Below are 18,283 nucleotides of genomic sequence, written 5' to 3' on the forward strand. Positions count from 1 at the left end.
ATCGAGAGAGGAAGAGAGAGAGAGAGAGAGAGAGAGAGGAGAGAGAGAGAGAGAGATCGAGAGAGGGAGAGAGAGAGAGATCGAGAGAGGGAGAGAGGAAGAGAGAGAGATCGAGAGGAAGAGAGAGAGGAAGAGAGAGAGAGAGGAAGAGAGAGAGAGAGAGAACGAGAGAGAGAACAAGAGAGGAAGAGAGAGAACGAGAGAGATCGAGAGGGGAAGAGAGAGAACGAGAGAGATCGAGAGGGGAAGAGAGATCGAGAGAGGAAGAGAGATCGAGAGAGGAAGAGAGATCGAGAGAGGAAGAGAGAGAGATCGAGAGAGGAAGAGAGAGAGATCGAGAGAGGAAGAGAGAGAGATCGAGAGAGGAAGAGAGAGAGATCGAGAGAGGAAGAGATCGAGAGAGGAAGAGATCGAGAGATCGAGAGAGAGGAAGAGATCGAGAGATCGAGAGAGAGGAAGAGATCGAGAGATCGAGAGAGAGGAAGAGATCGAGAGATCGAGAGATCGAGAGGAAGAGATCGAGAGAGAGGAAGAGATCGAGAGAGAGGAAGAGATCGAGAGAGAGAGAGAGAGAGATCGAGAGAGGAAGAGAGAGAGGGATTTGCCAAATTATCCACCAAGCAATGGATCAATACACAGATGAGCTAATCACAGCAAATGTGTTGAGAGTCAAGTGTGTGCGCCAATCAGCCAGCCAGCCAGCGTGGTGCTCCGATTTGTGTGCCCCATATGTATTTTACTGCTGAGTGTAGACTGTGTACATGTTATTTAGTGTTGACTCAGTGTGTGTGTTGCTCTGTGTCTGATTAATCAGGCCATGACAGGATCACCTCCTGCTGCTGATAGAAAATAAAGGTGTCCCCCATGTGCATCCCTCTCGCTCCCTTGGTCAAATCAAAATCAAATCAAATTTTATTTGTCACATACACATGGTTAGCAGATGTTAATGCGAGTGTAGCGAAATGCTTGTGCTTCTAGTTCCGACAATGCAGTAATAACGAGCAAGTAATCTAACTAACAATTCCAAAAAAAACTACTGTCATACACAGTGTAAGGGGATAAAGAATATGTACATAAGGATATATGAATGAGTGATGGTACAGAGCAGCATAGGCAAGATACAGTAGATGATATCGAGTACAGTATATACATATGAGATAAGTATGTAAACCAAGTGGCATAGTTAAAGTGGCTAGTGATACATGTATTACATAGGATGCAGTCGATGATATAGAGTACAGTATCAACGTATGCATATGAGATGAACAATGTAGGGTAAGTAACATTATATAAGGTAGCATTGTTTAAAGTGGCTAGTGATATATTTACATCATTTCCCATCAATTCCCATGATTAAAGTGGCTGGGGTAGAGTCAGTGTCATTGACAGTGTGTTGGCAGTAGCCACTCAATGTTAGTGGTGGCTGTTTAACAGTCTGATGGCCTTGAGATAGAAGCTGTTTTTCAGTCTCTCGGTCCCAGCTTTGATGCACCTGTACTGACCTCGCCTTCTGGATGGCAGCGGGGTGAACAGGCAGTGGCTCGGGTGGTTGATGTCCTTGATGATCTTTATGGCCTTCCCAGCATCGGGTGGTGTAGGTGTCCTGGAGGGCAGGTAGTTTGCCCCCGGTGATGCGTTGTGCAGACCTCACTACCCTCTGGAGAGCCTTACGGTTGAGGGCGGTGCAGTTGCCGTACCAGGCGGTGATACAGCCCGCCAGGATGCTCGATTGTGCATCTGTAGAAGTTTGTGAGTGCTTTTGGTGACAAGCCGAATTTCTTCAGCCTCCTGAGGCGCTGAGGCGTGCATGGCCACGCAGTCGTAGTGTCAGGGGGTTCTAGACTCAGCAGGGTCAGGGGGGTTCTAGACTCCGCAGGGTCAGGGGGGTTCTAGACTCAGCAGGGTCAGGGGGCTCTAGACTCAGCGGGGTCAGGGGGTTCTAGACTCAGCGGGGTCAGGGGGTTCTAGACTCAGCGGGGTCAGGGGGTTCTAGACTCAGCAGGGTCAGGGGGTTCTAGACTCAGCAGGGTCAGGGGGTTCTAGACAGCAGGGTCAGGGGGGTTCTAGACTCAGCAGGGTCAGGGGGTTCTAGACTCAGCAGGGTCAGGGATCTACACTCAGTGGGGTCAGGGATCTAGACTTTCTACAAGGCTACTGAAAAGTGTTGTTTTCAATAGGCGTAAGGTGTTGCAATGTGAACATGTTCAAATGCACTGTGTTGTGGGGATATTTGTGTTATTGAGTTTTGGGGAAACATTTGCCTCCAACTCAATCATCAAGTTTGGACACCTACACCACCCGATGTCACAGGAAGGCCATAAAGATCATCAAGGACAACAACCACCCGAGCCACTGCCTGTTCACCCCGCTATCATCCAGAAGACGAGGTCAGTACAGGTGCATCAAAGCTGGGACCGAGAGACTGAAAAACAGCTTCTATCTCAAGGCCATCAGACTGTTAAAACCTGTTAAGGATAGGGCTGATTGCTGCCCCCTTTGGGGAGTTTGGGTGCCCATGGTAAACAGAAAAAAAATCTGTCAAAAATTGCTAATATATGCAAATAAAAATTATTATTGAATAGAAAACACTCTAAAGCTTCTAAAAAAAAAAAAGTACGCCTGGTACGTTTAAATTATGTCTCTAGGTAAAGCAGAACTCTCAGGGCACTCATTCTCCCAAAGTCTCTCTTGTCATCATAAAAGTTGGCCCAACTTTGACGTCATCGCCCCCACCCTTCCCAAGCACTTACAGTCCTGGGAACAGTTCCTATCTCTTCAGCGCGATGTCAGCTTTCAATGGGGCTTCTCATTGCGAGAATCGCGCTCACGAGGGGTTTGGCGGCCGAAACCTTGCGGTCGCGCGAGAAAACAGCCTACTCTCACGCGCGCTGTCTTTCTCTTCGTCCTGAAAATTGCTATGAAGCTAGATAACATGCTAATGCTGTGTTTTGAACATAGTTTTACAAGTTTAGTCGACATATAATATGTAATTTCGACGTTTTGGTGCGCACCCACTTGACTTTTGGCTGCATTTCAACCGAAATGTGTGGTGTTTGATCACCGAAAGACACAGACTTCCAAACTAAAGCTGTTTTTGGTAAGTATAAACCCTTCCAGGTCTACTGATGGAAGAACAGCAAAGGTAAGGGAAGATTTATGTGTTTATTATGGGTTTCTGTGGACTCCGAAGTAGAGGAGTAAAAATGCTAATTCCTGAGCGTCGACTCATATTATAGCCTAGTGAACGAAATCTGTAACGTTAAAAATAAAAGTAACACAGCGATTGCATTTAGAAGAAGTGTATCTTTCTATACATATGTAGAACATGCATATTTAGTCTAAGTTTATGTTGTGTATTCCATGTTAGCTGACGGCATATGCTGGAGCTATCGTCATTTCTCCGGACATTTGAGTAGCATTTTTTTGAACATGCCGTCATTGTAAACAGATTTATGGATATATATAGCATATTATTGAAAAAAAAAATGTACTGTGTGACATGTTATATTACTGTCATCTGATGAAGACTTCAAAAGGTTAGTGCAATTATTTTTCTTTTAATCCTGCGTTTGGTGATTGCATATTTTGTGGAATTTGGCTATGGAAATTAGCTTGGTCTTCGGTGTGTCATCGGTGGTGGTTTGACATAAATATGTGCTATGAAAGCCGTAAAACATTTTAGAAATCTGACTTGCTGGCTAGATAAACAAGTTGTTTATCTTTCATTTGAGCTATTGGACTTGTTAATGTGTGGAGGTTAAATATTTTTAAGAATATTTTTTGCGTTCCATGCGCCACATTCCTGCTGACGGTGGGAGGGCTGGTTCCCAGTTGGGAACCAGCTGTCTCAACAGGATAAACAGCCACCACTAACATTGAGTGACTGCTGCCAACACACTGACTCAACTCCAGCCACTTTAATAATGGGAATTGATGGGAAATGATGTAAAATATATCACTAGCCACTTTAAACAATGCTACCTAATATAATGTTTACATTCCCTACATTATTCATCTCATATGTATATGTATATACTGTACTCTATATCATCTACTGCATCTTTATGTAATACATGTATCACTAGCCACTTTAACTATGCCACTTGTTTACATACTCATCTCTTATGTATATACTGCACTCAATACCATCTACTGTATCTTGCCTATGCCGCTCTGTACCATCACTCACTCATATATCTTTATGTACATATTCTTTATCCCCTTACACTTGTGTCTATAAGGTAGTAGTTTTGGAATTGTTAGCTAGATTACTTGTTGGTTATTACTGCATTGTCGGAACTAGAAGCACAAGCATTTCGCTACACTCGCATTAACATCTGCTAACCATGTGTATGTGACAAGTAAAATTTGATTTGATTTTTAATTAATGCATCAAAATTTGGCAGGCCGTCTCTCTCTCTCTCTCTCTCTCTCTCTCTCATCCACTGTTCTCTACCTCCTCCTTACCACCCAATATGGCCCCAGGCAGACACACGGCCTGAGGCTCCATCCAGGCAGAGCAGCTATGTGCACACACAATCACAAGCCTACAGGATAACATGCACTGATCCATCGCCTCATCTTCAACAACTCACTCCTTTCTTCAGATTCACTCTCAATCCTTCCCCCTCTTTCCCAGAGAGAGGCAGAGAGAGAAAGAATGGCAGAGGGCAAGGAGAGCGAGAGAGGGGCAAGGAGAGCGAGAGAGGGGCAGGGAGAGCGAGAGAGGGGCAGGGAGAGCAGGAGAGGGGCAGGGAGAGCAGGAGAGGGGCAGGGAGAGCAGCAGGGAGAGAAAGAATGGCAGAGGGGCAGGGAGAGCGAGAGAGGGGCAGAGAGAGAAAGAATGGCAGAGGGGCAGGGAGAGCGAGAGAGGGGCAAGGAGAGCGAGAAGAGGGGCAGGGAGAGCGAGAGAGGGGCAGGAGAGAGAGAGAGGGGCAGGGAGAGCAGGGAGAGGGGCAGGGAGAGCAGGGAGAGAGGGGCAGGGAGAGCAGGAGAGGGGCAGGGAGAGCAGGAGAGGGGCAGGGAGAGCAGGAGAGGGGCAGGAGAGCAGGAGAGGGGCAGGGAGAGCAGGGAGAAGGAGCAAGGAGAGAGAGGGAGGCAAGGAGAGAGAGAGGGGCAAGGAGAGCGAGAGAGGGGCAAGGAGAGCGAGAGAGGGGCAAGGAGAGAGAGGCAAGGAGAGAGAGAGGGGCAAGGAGAGAGAGAGAGGGGCAAGAGAGAGAGAGGGGCAGGGAGAGAGAGAGGGGCAGGGAGAGCGAGAGAGGGGCAGGGAGAGCGAGAGAGGGGCAGGGAGAGCAGGAGAGGGGCAGGGAGAGCAGGAGAGGGGCAGGGAGAGCAGGAGAGGGGCAGGGAGAGCAGGAGAGGGGCAGGAGAAGGAGAGAGAGGGGCAAGGAGAGAGAGGGGCAAGGAGAGGAGAGGGGAGGGGAGAGAGAGAGAGGGGGCAAGGAGAGAGAGGGGCAGGAGAGCGAGAGAGGGGCAGGGAGAGCAGAGAGAGGGGCAGGGAGAGCAGGAGAGGGGCAGGGAGAGCAGGAGAGGGGCAGGGAGAGCAGAGAGAGGGGCAGGGAGAGCAGGAGAGGGGCAGGGAGAGCAGGAGAGGGGCAGGGAGAGCAGGAGAGGGGCAGGGAGAGGAGAGGGGCAGGAGAGAGAGAGAGGGGCAAGAGAGAGAGAGGGGCAAGAGAGGGGGAGAGGGCAAGGGGCAAGAGAGGGGCAAGGAGAGAGGGGCAGAGAGGGGCAAGGAGAGAGGGGCAAGGAGAGAGAGGCAGGGAGAGAGAGGCAGGGAGAGAGGCAGGAGAGAGAGGCAGGGAGAGTGAGGCAGGGAGAGAATGAATAAGGCCAGGTATAAATGATTCAGCTGCTGACTGTTGAGAGGAACACTGTAGCAGCATAGTAAGCCAAGAGTGCACTGTGGGAACCCTGTGCGCGTCACTCTGTGGGAACCCTGTGCGCGTCACTCTGTGGGAACCCTGTGCGCGCCACTCTGTGGGAACCCTGTGCGCGCCACTCTGTGGGAACCCTGTGCGCGCCACTCTGTGGGAACCCTGTGCGCGCCACTCTGTGGGAACCCTGTGCGCGCCACTCTGTGGGAACCCTGTGCGCGCCACTCTGTGGGAACCCTGTGCGCGCCACTCTGTGGGAACCCTGTGCGCGCCACTCTGTGGGAACCCTGTGCGCGCCACTCTGTGGGAACCCTGTGCGCGCCACTCTGTGGGAACCCTGTGCGCGCCACTCTGTGGGAACCCTGTGCGCGCCACTCTGTGGGAACCCTGTGCGCGCCACTCTGTGGGAACCCTGTGCGCGCCAGTCCTGTTGGTTAACTAGCTATCGCTGGCCAAAGGACAGGTTCAGAGGCAGCCTCTGACACACACACAGACACGGTTAGTTGACTTGTGTGTTAATGCTGGGCTTGAACCTGCACACTGCCACTCCAGACCCCTGGTTCCATGCTAAGTGTCATTGATTGGAAGTGAAGAAGAGAGATAGCAGGTCAGAGTCACTGATTGGAACCCACTCAACCTCAATCAGATATATTCCTCTCTCCCATCTCTTTACCCCTTCCGTACTCGGGTTCTCTCTCCTCTTCCGTTTGCCTGCTCTCCCTTTCCCCATTCCATCACAGCGCCCCCTCCCCAGGTATCCATGGTGACGGCTGGCTCACACTTGATAAAGGAGGTCATCAGTACAATAAGACAGAGGGAACCAACCCACCGTGATACCACTAATCTACCCCCACTAATCTACCCCCACAAACATACACAGTCTGCTACCACTACTGTTGCCACTCAAATCCAACATTAAATACTATCTTAATAAACAAGTACTGCTGTTTTCCTTTCCTCTCTGGTAGTTTAGTATAAACTGGGTGGTTCGAGCCCTGAATGAAGATTGGTTGACAGCTGTGGTATATCAGGCCATATACCACGGGTATGACAAAACAGTTATTTTAACTGCTCTAATTACGTTGGTAACCACTTTATAATAGCAATAAGGCACCTCGGGGGTTTGTGGTATATGGGCAATATACAACGGCTAAGGGCTGAGTCCATGCACTACGCATTACGTTGTGCCTAAGAACAGCCCTTAGCCGTGGTATATTGGCCATATACCACACCCCCACGAGACTTATTGCTTCATTAATTGGCCAGAGATTCTGCTCAACCGTCATGTTCAGTAGTCAGGAAACAAAACCTCTGCAAATTGAAAGACATCCAATAGTCAAAGGTTAATGAAATACAAATCGTATAGAGAGAAATAGTCCTAATATTCCTATAATAACTACAACCTAAAACTTCTTACCTGGGAATATTGAAGACTCATGTTAAAAGGAACCATATGTTAAGAGTTAGCTGTCTTAAATGGCACATATTGCACTTCTACTTTCTTCTCCAACACTTTTTTTGTTTGTTTTTGCATTAACACTGGAGTGATAAATGATCAGAAGGTCATGTGCAGGTAGAGATACTGGTATGCAAAAGAGCAGAAAAGTAAATAAATAAAAACAGTATGGGGATGAGGTAGGTAAATTGGGTGGGCTATTTACCGATGGACTATGTACAGCTGCAGCGATTGGTTAGCTGCTCAGATAGCAGATGTTTAAAGTTGGTGAGGGAGATAAGTCTCCAACTTCAACGATTTTTGCAATTCGTTCCAATCACAGGCAGCAGAGAACTGGAAGGAAAGGCAGCCAAATGAGGTGTTGGCTTTAGGGATGATCAGTGAGATACACCTGCTGGAGCGCATGCACCGGGTGGGTGTTGCCATTGTGACCAGTGAACTGAGATAAGGCGGAGCTTTACCTAGCATGGACTTGTAGATGACCTGGAACCAGTGGGTCTGGCGACGAATATGTAGCGAGGGCCAGCCGACTAGAGCATGCAGGTCGCAGTGGTGGGTGGTATAAGGTGCTTTAGTAACAAAACGGATGGCACTGTGATAAACTGCATCCAGTTTGCTGAGTAGAGTATTGGAAGCTATTTTGTAGATGACATCGCCGAAGTCGAGGATCGGCAGGATAAAATGTTTTACTAGGGTAAGTTTGGATAGCATCTATGAGGGTGCCCTTGTTTACAGATTTAGGGTTGTGCCTGGTGGGTTCCTTGATGATTTGTGTGAGATTGAGGGCATCTAGCTGTTGATGAGACCTGTGTTCATTTTCTAATGCCTGCTACAAGATGTTAGTCATTATTAGTGAATCTGCATTATACATGGTTATAGTTAAATCTGTAATGACAAAGGGGCATTTTTCATAGACTTGAATGCCAGATCAATGATCATTGCAACATCAAAAAAGCAGGTTTAACTATATAGATAAAATATTAGTAGTGGGTCTTATGACTGTGGAAAGCCTATATTTAGCCTAGGTAGGACTGAACTCATTAGATTATTGCTGACTGTCTGAAATGCAGTGTATTTAAACTTTAAATGCACAACACTTATTGAGAAAAATAATCTAAAAAAATATTTGTTATCTATTGTGAATCGCCCAGAAGTTTGAAAAAAAATAGAGATAGGATTTTTAGGCCACATCGCCCAGCCCTGCCCAGGACCCCATGGCACGTCCTGGCTGTGCCTGAATAAAAAGACGAGGTGAAGTGTCTGTGTCAGAGTATGACAGCGTGTGTCTGTGTTTTAACTGGTCGATGTTGAGTGTTTTTGGCCCCTTGGTTGTGAAAAGCCCATTCTTCCCCTAAGCCCTCCATTCCACAGACCACTTAAAACTATTCCTCACAGGATAATCACACTGAACCAACACATCAGAGCTTTAAATTCCTACAGGCATTATGAGTGATCGACACCTTTGTGTCAGAGCTTTAGTTCACACAACTACAATGTCACACAACCATATGATGGGGCATATGAGGGGGGGGACGATTAAGTGCAACACACCTGATCCCAGACTCAGCCGAGCAGCTAGGGGGACTTAATTAAGCAGAACACACTCAGTGGCCATGGGGCACAACAATAAGAGAGAGAGCAGCTGTTCCTAGCCTGGTGATGTACACAGCTCCATGCTAACCGCTACATGCTAACACTGTGTGCGGGAGCAGGTGTTTTTTTGTTCTCCTTCCCTCGGGTTCTCTAGTGGGCCTAGTTGGTAGTTATGGAGGGGGAGGGTGAGGGGGGTTACAGTGAAAATAATATAAACGTATATTCCCCCCCTCCTCCAGCATCTGCTGTCTGGGCAGCCTTGTGTTATTAGGACATAATGACATACTACTATTCAACATACACTCCTCCCCCATCACTCAGAAATAACCCTGGGCTCTGTAGTGTGAGTAGTAGATAGCCCTCTACTAGATTCACGTTACAGACACACGTGAGAGGGAGGCACTTTCTTGCCACAAGGACTGATTCTAGCTCTGAAAGTTTGAAACTTTATTGGCCAAGCCATCTAAGGCTTTGCCTAAATACAGCCTTCATAAAGATATTGGGTGAAGGATTAACGTATGAAGAGTGGATTAAGAGAGATGATTGCGTGGAATACCTCATCATTAAATGCAGATTACATTATTTTACGAGATCATTTCCTTTGGTCGCTGCCGTGTATATTACCCCCCAAGCAGACACCGCGACGGCTCCAAGCAGACTCCGCGACAACTATTTGCAAACTTGAAACCGCATATCCTGAGGCTGCATTGATTGTAGGCTGACAATACCCAAAGTGTGCTCGTAGAACATCTCAATGCAAAATCATGGGCATTAATATGGAGTTGGTCTCAGCCTCCACTCTTCTGGGAAGGCGTTCCACTAGATGTTGGAATATTGCTGCGGGGACAAGAGCATTAGTGAGGTCGGGCACTGATGTTGGGTGATTATGGCCAATTCCAATTCATCCCCAAGGTGTTCGATGGGGTTGAGGTCAGGGCTTTTTGCAGGCCAGTCAAGTTCTTCAACACCGATCTCACAAACCATTTCTGTATGGACCTCGCTTTTTGCACTGGGGCATTGTCATGCTGAAACAGGAAAGGGCCTTCCCCAAACTGTTGCCACAAAGTTGGAAGCACAGAATCATCTAGAATGTCATTGTATTCTGTAGTGTTAAGGTTTCCCCTCACTGGAACTAAGAGGCCTAGCTCAAACCATGAAAAACAGCCCCAGACTGTGATTCATTCCTCCACCAAACTTAACAGTTGGCACTGTGCATTGGAGCAGGTAGCGTTCTCCTGGCATCTGCCAAACCCAGATTCGTCTGTTGGACTGTCAGATGGTGAAGCTTCCTTCATCACTCCAGAGAAAGTGTTTCCACTGCTCCAGAGTCCAATGGCAGCGAGCTTTACACCACTCTAGCAAACACTTGGGATTGAGCATGGTGATCTTAGGCTTGTGTGCAGCTGCTCGGCCATGCAAACCCATTTCATTAAGCTCCCGATTAACAGTTCTTGTGCTGACGTTGCTTCCAGAGGCAGTTTGGAACTCGGTAGAGAGTGTTGCCACCGAGGACTGCCCATTTTCACACGCTACACACTTCAGCACTTGGCGGTCCAGTTCTGTGAGGTTTTGTGGCCTACCACTTAGCGGCTGAGCCGTTGTTGCTCCTAGACGTTTCATTTTCACAATAACAGCACTTTCAGTTGGCTGGGGCAGCTCTAGCACGGCAGAAATTTCACAAACTGACTTGTTGAAAAGGTGGCATCCTATGACGGTGCCACATTGAAAGTCACTGTGCACTTCAGTAAGGCCATTCTACTGCCAATGTTGGCTTATGGAGATTTCATGGCTGTGTGCTCGATTTTATACACCTGTCAGCAAAGAGTGGCTGAAATAGCTGAATCCACTCATTTGAAGGAGTGCCCACATACTTTTGTATATATAGTGTAAATATACATTGCATTCGTAAAGTATTCAGACCCCTACACTTTTTCCACATTTTGTTACGTTACAGCCTAGTTACATTCTAAAATTCAGTAAATAAATAAAACTTCATCAATCTACACACAATACCCATAATGACAAAGCAAAAACAGGTTTAGACATTTTTGCACATTAATTACAACTAACAGAAATAACTTTTTTACATACAGTTGAAGTCAGAAGTGTACATACACTTAGGTTGGAGTCATTAAAACTCGTTTTAAACCACTCCACAAATGTCTTGTTAACAAACTATAGTTTTGGCAAGTCGGTTAGGACATGTACTTTGTGCATGACACAACTCATATTCCCAACAATTGTTTACAAACAGATTATTTTACTGTATCAAAATTCCAGTGGTTCAGAAGTTGACTGTGCCTTTAAAGAGCTTGGAAAATTCCAGAAAATGATGTCATGGCTTTAGAAGCTTCTGATAGGCTAATTGACATAATTTGAGTCAATTGGAGGTGTACCTGTGGATGTATTTCAAGGCCTACCTTCAAACTCAGTGCCTCTTTGCTAGACATCATGGGAAAATCAAAAGAAATCAGCCAAGACATCAGAATAAATACAGCTCGGGAAGGAGACGCGTTCTGTCTCCTAGAGATGAACGTACTTTGTCGCAAAAAGTGCAACTCAATCCCAGAACAGCAGCAAAGGACCTTGTGAAGATGCTGAAGGAAACAGGTACAAAAGTATCTATATCCACAGTAAAACGAGTCCTATACCGACAGGACCTGAAAGGCCGCTCAGCAAGGAAGAAGCCACTGCCATAAAAAAAGCCAGGCTATGGTTTGCAACTTCACATGGGGACAAAGATCATACTTTTTGGAGAAATGTCCTCTGGTCTGATGAAACAAAAATAGAAATGTTTGGCCATAATGACCATTGTTTTGTTTGGAGGAAAAAGGGGGATGCTTGCAAACTGAAGAACGCCATCCCAACCGTGAAGCACGGGGGTGGCAGCATCATGTTGTGGTATGCTTTGCTGCAAGTCGGACTGATGCACTTCACAAAGATGGCATCATGAGGAACGAAAATGATGTATAGATTGGATAGAAAACACTCTGAAGTTTCTAAAGCTGTTTGAATGATGTCTGTGAGTATAACAGAACTCATATAGCAGGCGAAAACCTGACAAAAAATCCAACCAGGAAGTGGGACATCTGAGGTTTGTGGTTTTTCAAAGCTTGGCCTACCGAATACACATTGAGATATGGATGAGGTTGCACTTCCTAGGGCTTCCACTAGATGTCAACCGTCTATTGAAACTTGAATGAGGATTCTACTATAAAGGAGGGGCTCATGGAGACCTCTGAGTCAGTGGTCTGGCAGAGAGCCTTGGTCTCATGACGAGCACTCCCGACAGAGTTACCTCTCGTTCCAGTGCTTCTCTGAAGACAAAGGAATTCTCCGGTTGGAACATTATTGATGTTTTATGTTAAAAACATCCTAACGATTGATTCCATATATCGTTTGACATGCTTCTAAAGGACTGTAACAGAACTTTGAGTTTTTGTCTGGATGAAGTGCCTGCGCCTCGTGAAGAAGGATTACTGGGCTGAACACGCTAACAACAAGTGGCTATTTGGACATAAATGATGGAACAAATCAGTAATTTATTGTCGAACTCAGATTCCTGGGAGTGCCTTCTGATGAAGATCATCAAAGGTAAGTGAATATTTAATGGTGTTGTTTCTAACTTTGTTGATTTCAAAATGGCGGATATTCCTCTGGCTGTTTTGGGTTCTGAGCGCCGTTCTCAGATTATGCTTTTTCCGTAAAGTCTTGCATCAAGGAGAAGTCTGTCTTCAATTCTGTGAATAACACTAGTATCTTTTATCAATGTTTATTATGAGTATTTCTGCAAAATCACCGGATGTTTTGGAATCAAAACATTACTGCACATAAGGCGCCAATGTAAATTGAGATTTTTTGATATAAATATACACATTATCGAACAAAACATACATGTATTGTGTAACATGGTGTCCTATGTGTGTCATCTGATGAAGATCAAAGGTTAGTGATTATCTATATTTCAGCTTTTTGTGACTCCTATCTTTGGCTGGAAAAATGGCTGTGTATTTTTGTACTTGGTGGTGATCTAACATTATCATATGTTGTGCTTTAGCTGTAAACAAGATGTTTATCTTTCATTTGCTGTATTGGACTTGTTAATGTGTGAAAGTTACATATTTCAAAAAAATATTTTTGAATTTCTCGCACTTCCTTTTCAGCGCAATGTTATCAAGGGCGTCTCGCTAGAAAGGTTAAATGTCAGGAATTGTGAAAAACTAAGTTTAAATGTATTTGGCTAAGGTGTATGTAAACGTCCAACTTCAACTGTAAGTATTCAGACCGTTTGCGATGAGACTCGAAACTGAGCTCAGGTGCATCCTGTTTCCATTGAACATCCTTGAGATGTTTCTACGACTTGGAGTCCACCTGTGGTAAATTCTATTCATTGGACATGATTTGGAAAGGCACACACCTGACTATATAAAGTCCCACAGTTGACAGTGCATGTCAGAGCAAAAACCAAGCTATAAGGTTGAAGAAATTCTCCGTAGAGCTCCAAGATTTTGTCGCGACACAGATCTGGGGAAGGGTATCAAAAAATGTCTGCAGCATTGAAGTTCCCCAAGTACACAGTGGCCTCCATCATCATGGGGTGGCAGGTAGCCTGGAGGTTAGAGCGTTGGAATTGCAACCGAAAGGTTGCAAGATCAAATCCCCGAGCTGACCAGGTAAAAATATGTTGTTCTGCCCCTGAACAAGGCAGTTACCCCACTGTTCCTAGGCAGTCATTGAAAATAAGAATTTGTTCTTAACTGACTTGCCTAGTTAAATAAAAAGGTACACTTTTAAAATATATACATATATATTAAATTCTTAAATGGAAGAAGTTTGGAACCATCAAGACTCTTCATTAAGCTGGCTGCCCAGCCAAACTCAGCAATCGGGGGAGAAGGGCCTTGGCCAGGGAGGTGACCAAGTACCCGATGGTCACTCTGACAGAACTCCAGATTTACTCTGTGGAGATGGGAGAACCTTCCAGAAGGACAACCATCTCTGCAGCACTCCACCAATCAGGGCTTTATAGCCGTAAAGGCACATGACAGCCCGCTTGGAGTTTGCCAAAAGGAACCTAAAGGACTCAGACCATGAGAAACAAGATTCTCTGGTTTGATGAAACCAAGATTGAACTCCTTGTCCTGAATGCCAAGCGTTACCTTCCCTACGGTGAAGCATGGTGGTGGCAGCATCATGCTGTGAGGATGTTTTTCAGCGGAAAGGACTTGGAGACTAGTCAGGATTTAGGGAAGGATGAAATGAGCAAATTACAGTGAGATCCTAGATGAAAACCTGCTCCAGTGCACTCAGGACCTCAGACTGGGGCAAAGGTTCACCTTCCAAAAGGACAACGACTCTAAGCACACAGCCAAGACAATGCAGGAGTGGCTTCAGGACAAGTCTCTGAATGCCCTTGAGTGGCCCAGCCAGAGCCTGGACTTGAACCCGATCAAATATCTCTAGAAAGACCTGAAAATAGCTGTGCAGCGACGCTCACCATCCAACCTGACAAGAGCTTGAGAGGATGTGCAAAGAAGAATTGGAGAAACTCCTCAAATACAGATGTGCCAAGCTTGTAGCATCATACCCAAGAAGACTTGAGGCTGTAAATTGCTGCCAAAGGTGCTTCAACAAAGTACTGAGTAAAGGGTCTGAATACTTACGTAAATGTGATATTTCAGTTTTACATTTTTTATAAATTTGCAAACATTTCTAAAAACCTGTTTTTGCTTTGTCATTATGGGGTATTGTGTGTATAGATTTAGGAGGGAAAAACTATTTAATATATTTTAGAATAAGGTTGTAACGTAACAAAATGTGGAGAAGGTGAAGTCGTCTGAATACTTTCTGAATGCGCTGTATATGACCAAAAACCACTGTAGTCACCACTGTAGTCACTCTGGACTCCGACTCTGATCGCTCTGATATTTCTTAACTTCTTTCTTTTTACTTATGGATTATGTGCAGATTGTTTTGTATTGCTGCACTGTTGGAGCTAGAAACACAAGCATTTCACTGCACCTGTGATATCTACAAATCTGTGTACGCAACCAATAAACTTAGATTTTATTTGATTCAAGAGGTGAGCTCCTTTATTCCAGGGAACCCTGAAGCTGTCATATTCTGGGAAGCACAGCTAAAGAAGATGACATGAGACAGCAATCATGAATTATAAATCAACAAGGACCCCTAGTTAGTTTCCATTGAGACCATTCCAGTGGGCCTTCTAAACAACACACATGGCTCCACCAGGTAACATGAATGAGGGATGGAGAGAAACGTGTGAATCAAATATTGACTGTTGGGATTCTATAAAAACAGGGGTCTAGACCAGACAAAACATCGATATTCATATTGTTTACAGGGGCGGCAGGGTAGCCTAGTGGTTAGAGCATTGGACTAGTAACTGAAAGGTTGCAAGTTCAAATCCCTGAGCTGACAAGGTTGGTTGTAGTTGGTGGCAGACAACTTGTTTTTATGAGAGAAGAGAGGGAATGCCAACACACACCTCTCTGTAGCAGTGTCTCAGAGAGCAGACTGAAAGCCCACTGGTCACAGCATGACTGACTCACAGACCTGGCCCTGGACTTGAGGCTGGTGGGAAAAGCTCACCTTTTGGGGATTGCACAGAAAATAGGGTGTAGGCCAGAACTAACCTCTCACAAGGCAAGAGGACACAGAGGCACTGACCATTAAAACTGATTTGGCAGACACTACAGAGGCCGATGAGTGATTGTCACCAACAAGAAGCAGCACCGTCAGGTAGGTAGGGCAAGGGACAACAAGACACAGAGGTGGGCTGTCACACTTGACTGGACTATCAATGGGTTCATCTCCAGGTGTAGGAGGAACACAGGAAACGAATGATCATGGAGCAGAAATAGGGTTGAGAATAAGAACACAGAAATGCCGGCTTCCAGTTTCCACTCTGGCACCTCGGCCACGAGTACAGAAAGACACACAGGATTGTTTCATCCTGGCAAACACATGGCGAGAAATGTTCAACAACACACACACACACAAACAACAGATGAAGAAGCACACATATCTTGCATTAGAACACTGAGGTCATTGACGGTGTAATTTCACCTAAAAAGTCACAAGTAGTCAAAGGACATAGAGAGGACTGGAATGAACATGACTCTTCTGTCAAGTCATTTCTGCAGACGTTTGACGATTAAGCCTATTTCAAAAATCCACCCGCCACTGAAACATCAAAACAAACAACTCCAGAAATCAAAACAAGACAACAATGTTCTGAAGTCATGAAACTGTTCAAATACAGGCCTTTCAAGTCCTTGACAGGTGAACATTCATTCAACACACAAAGAAGACTTAGGTAAATATTCTGCCTCTGATGGAACGATTCCTCCTGAATTGAGAGTAAGTAGCCTGTACTAATCCACTGGTCCTATTCTCAAGCAGAATGATCAGACAGAAGAGAAGACTGTCTGATCACAGACCTTGGTCCTGTAGGGCTCTCTTCCTTCCTTCCTTCCTCCCTGTGAAAGTTTTATGGCTGAATGCATTGTTCCTGAGCTGCCTACTGTTCAAGTACATCACAATAAATAACTCACGCACACAAAGGTACACGTGGTTTCAAGCTATATAGGGTTAAATAATTGTATCTTGAGTGCCGTCCACTTTCTCTATAGCTAATCTTTTAATTTACTGTAAATGTATTGTATTTTCTTTGTGTCAAGGTATACAGGTATGAATAAAACGCACAATGACATGAATTGTCCCACTCACTTTGGATAGCTAGACGCAAGTGTTGTCATTACTGGTTGGGCCGTGAATAATTTTCAGTGATGCGTTATAACGTTATTACTAAGCCTAGTTATTCAGCCATATCTAGATCAAATTTAAAAAACATGTTCAGCATTCAAATGTCCTCATTATTATAGTGCCTGTCGTGATTGATTGCACACATTCCCACACACGGGTTATAACGTCAGTCAGTGGCCATAAAACCTGAGATAAATCCCTATTACAAACCGGATAATCGGAAATTCGCAGATTAGGCTCACATCAAGACAATAATCCAGAAAGCATTTGACCTGTTAACGTTTCTCTTTCAACACGCATCTGAAATTGTTGATTGTTTCGATTTAACAAGGCAATACCAGGCTAATTGATAACGCAATGGCCCACTTCAGTTATTCAAGGTTCGAGGTCGGTAAACAAATATTAAAATATTATATGACAAAACGCTTTGACAAAGTGAATTTCTGATACCTAAAAAATCCACACCCGCAGCAATAGTTTAAGCGAGTTACGCACAGTCCAACATTATTAATTAAACCAGAGATGCCGGCACCATTTTGAAAAACCACTGTCCTTTACTGCGCTGGGTGGTTTAAAAATGCGTGACCAGCGAGCTATTGGAAAGTAGTAGTTAACTAAACACTAGACAATTCCACCGCAATCATACTAGATCCCATCACGTTTCCCTGCATCCTTGCCACACACTGTCCCTTCTCATACAATCAGTCAATCCGATACGTAGATTGGCTAGCTATTTAATCTCAAAACGATGGAGGAAGTGCATTACCTTTAAGTCACATACAATAGTTACACTTTGAAGCCCATCGCTGAAAAGTTATTTTTGTCCAACTACTAAAATAGCTCTAGCTAAACTCGCTAATGCTAGTTATCCTCCACCATCAATACATTTTCCATGTAACGTTACCATGCCATATCGGTGACGGACAATTGACAGAAAAAAAGAGGGGAAAGAGCAGAGATGACACAACAATATTCAGCGGGCGAGTCTTACCAATGTGATGGATAATTGTGGTTATCTAAAATCCTTATTTTGTTCCGGTATCTTCAAACTCGTTGACACTGGCTATGTTAACGCTATCGGTGTTCTAGCTTCTCACTTTGCTACAGCGTTATCCGGCTGGCAGCGGCGTTGGGAACACCGCGGAGTGGGGGATGGGGGTGGAGAGAGGGGCCATGATGAGCAGGCAAACAAACATTGGATGGTGATGGGCTTTTCAGCCTCCCAAAATTACAAAAGGACACCACCTCTAGAACTACAACCTAAACTTGAAATGGGGTAAAGATATATCAGTTTGGAAGTAACTCATTTTTAAAGAGAATGAAAATTGAAAAGATTTGGTCAGGAGGATAAAGAAGGTCGAGGTTGAAACTTGAGCTCGTTTGAGCAAAAAAGAAAATACGACATTTCCCATCAAAGTATTTTAGAGTGCGGCGCCATTTTATGACGTTTTGTAGGCAATGGATGGCCCTTGAGCGGCACGTTTGGATTTTTCCCAAACATAATTCAACAAACTAGCACAGTCACTAAAAACGACGAGATAAAATGTTTGCCTTTCTTTTTGGGAAATTCAAA

The 18,283-nt window shown here is 45.1% G+C and overlaps 1 pseudogene; it reads right to left on the reverse strand.

Annotated features, from left to right (window-relative positions):
* LOC112267474 overlaps positions 1–18,041 on the reverse strand; it is a 92,122-nt pseudogene extending 74,081 nt beyond the window's left edge.
* Between the last annotated feature and the right edge of the window lie 242 nt (positions 18,042–18,283).

Source organism: Oncorhynchus tshawytscha, linkage group LG14 (genome assembly GCF_018296145.1).
Source record: "Oncorhynchus tshawytscha isolate Ot180627B linkage group LG14, Otsh_v2.0, whole genome shotgun sequence".
NCBI classification, from domain to species: Eukaryota; Metazoa; Chordata; class Actinopteri; order Salmoniformes; family Salmonidae; genus Oncorhynchus; species Oncorhynchus tshawytscha.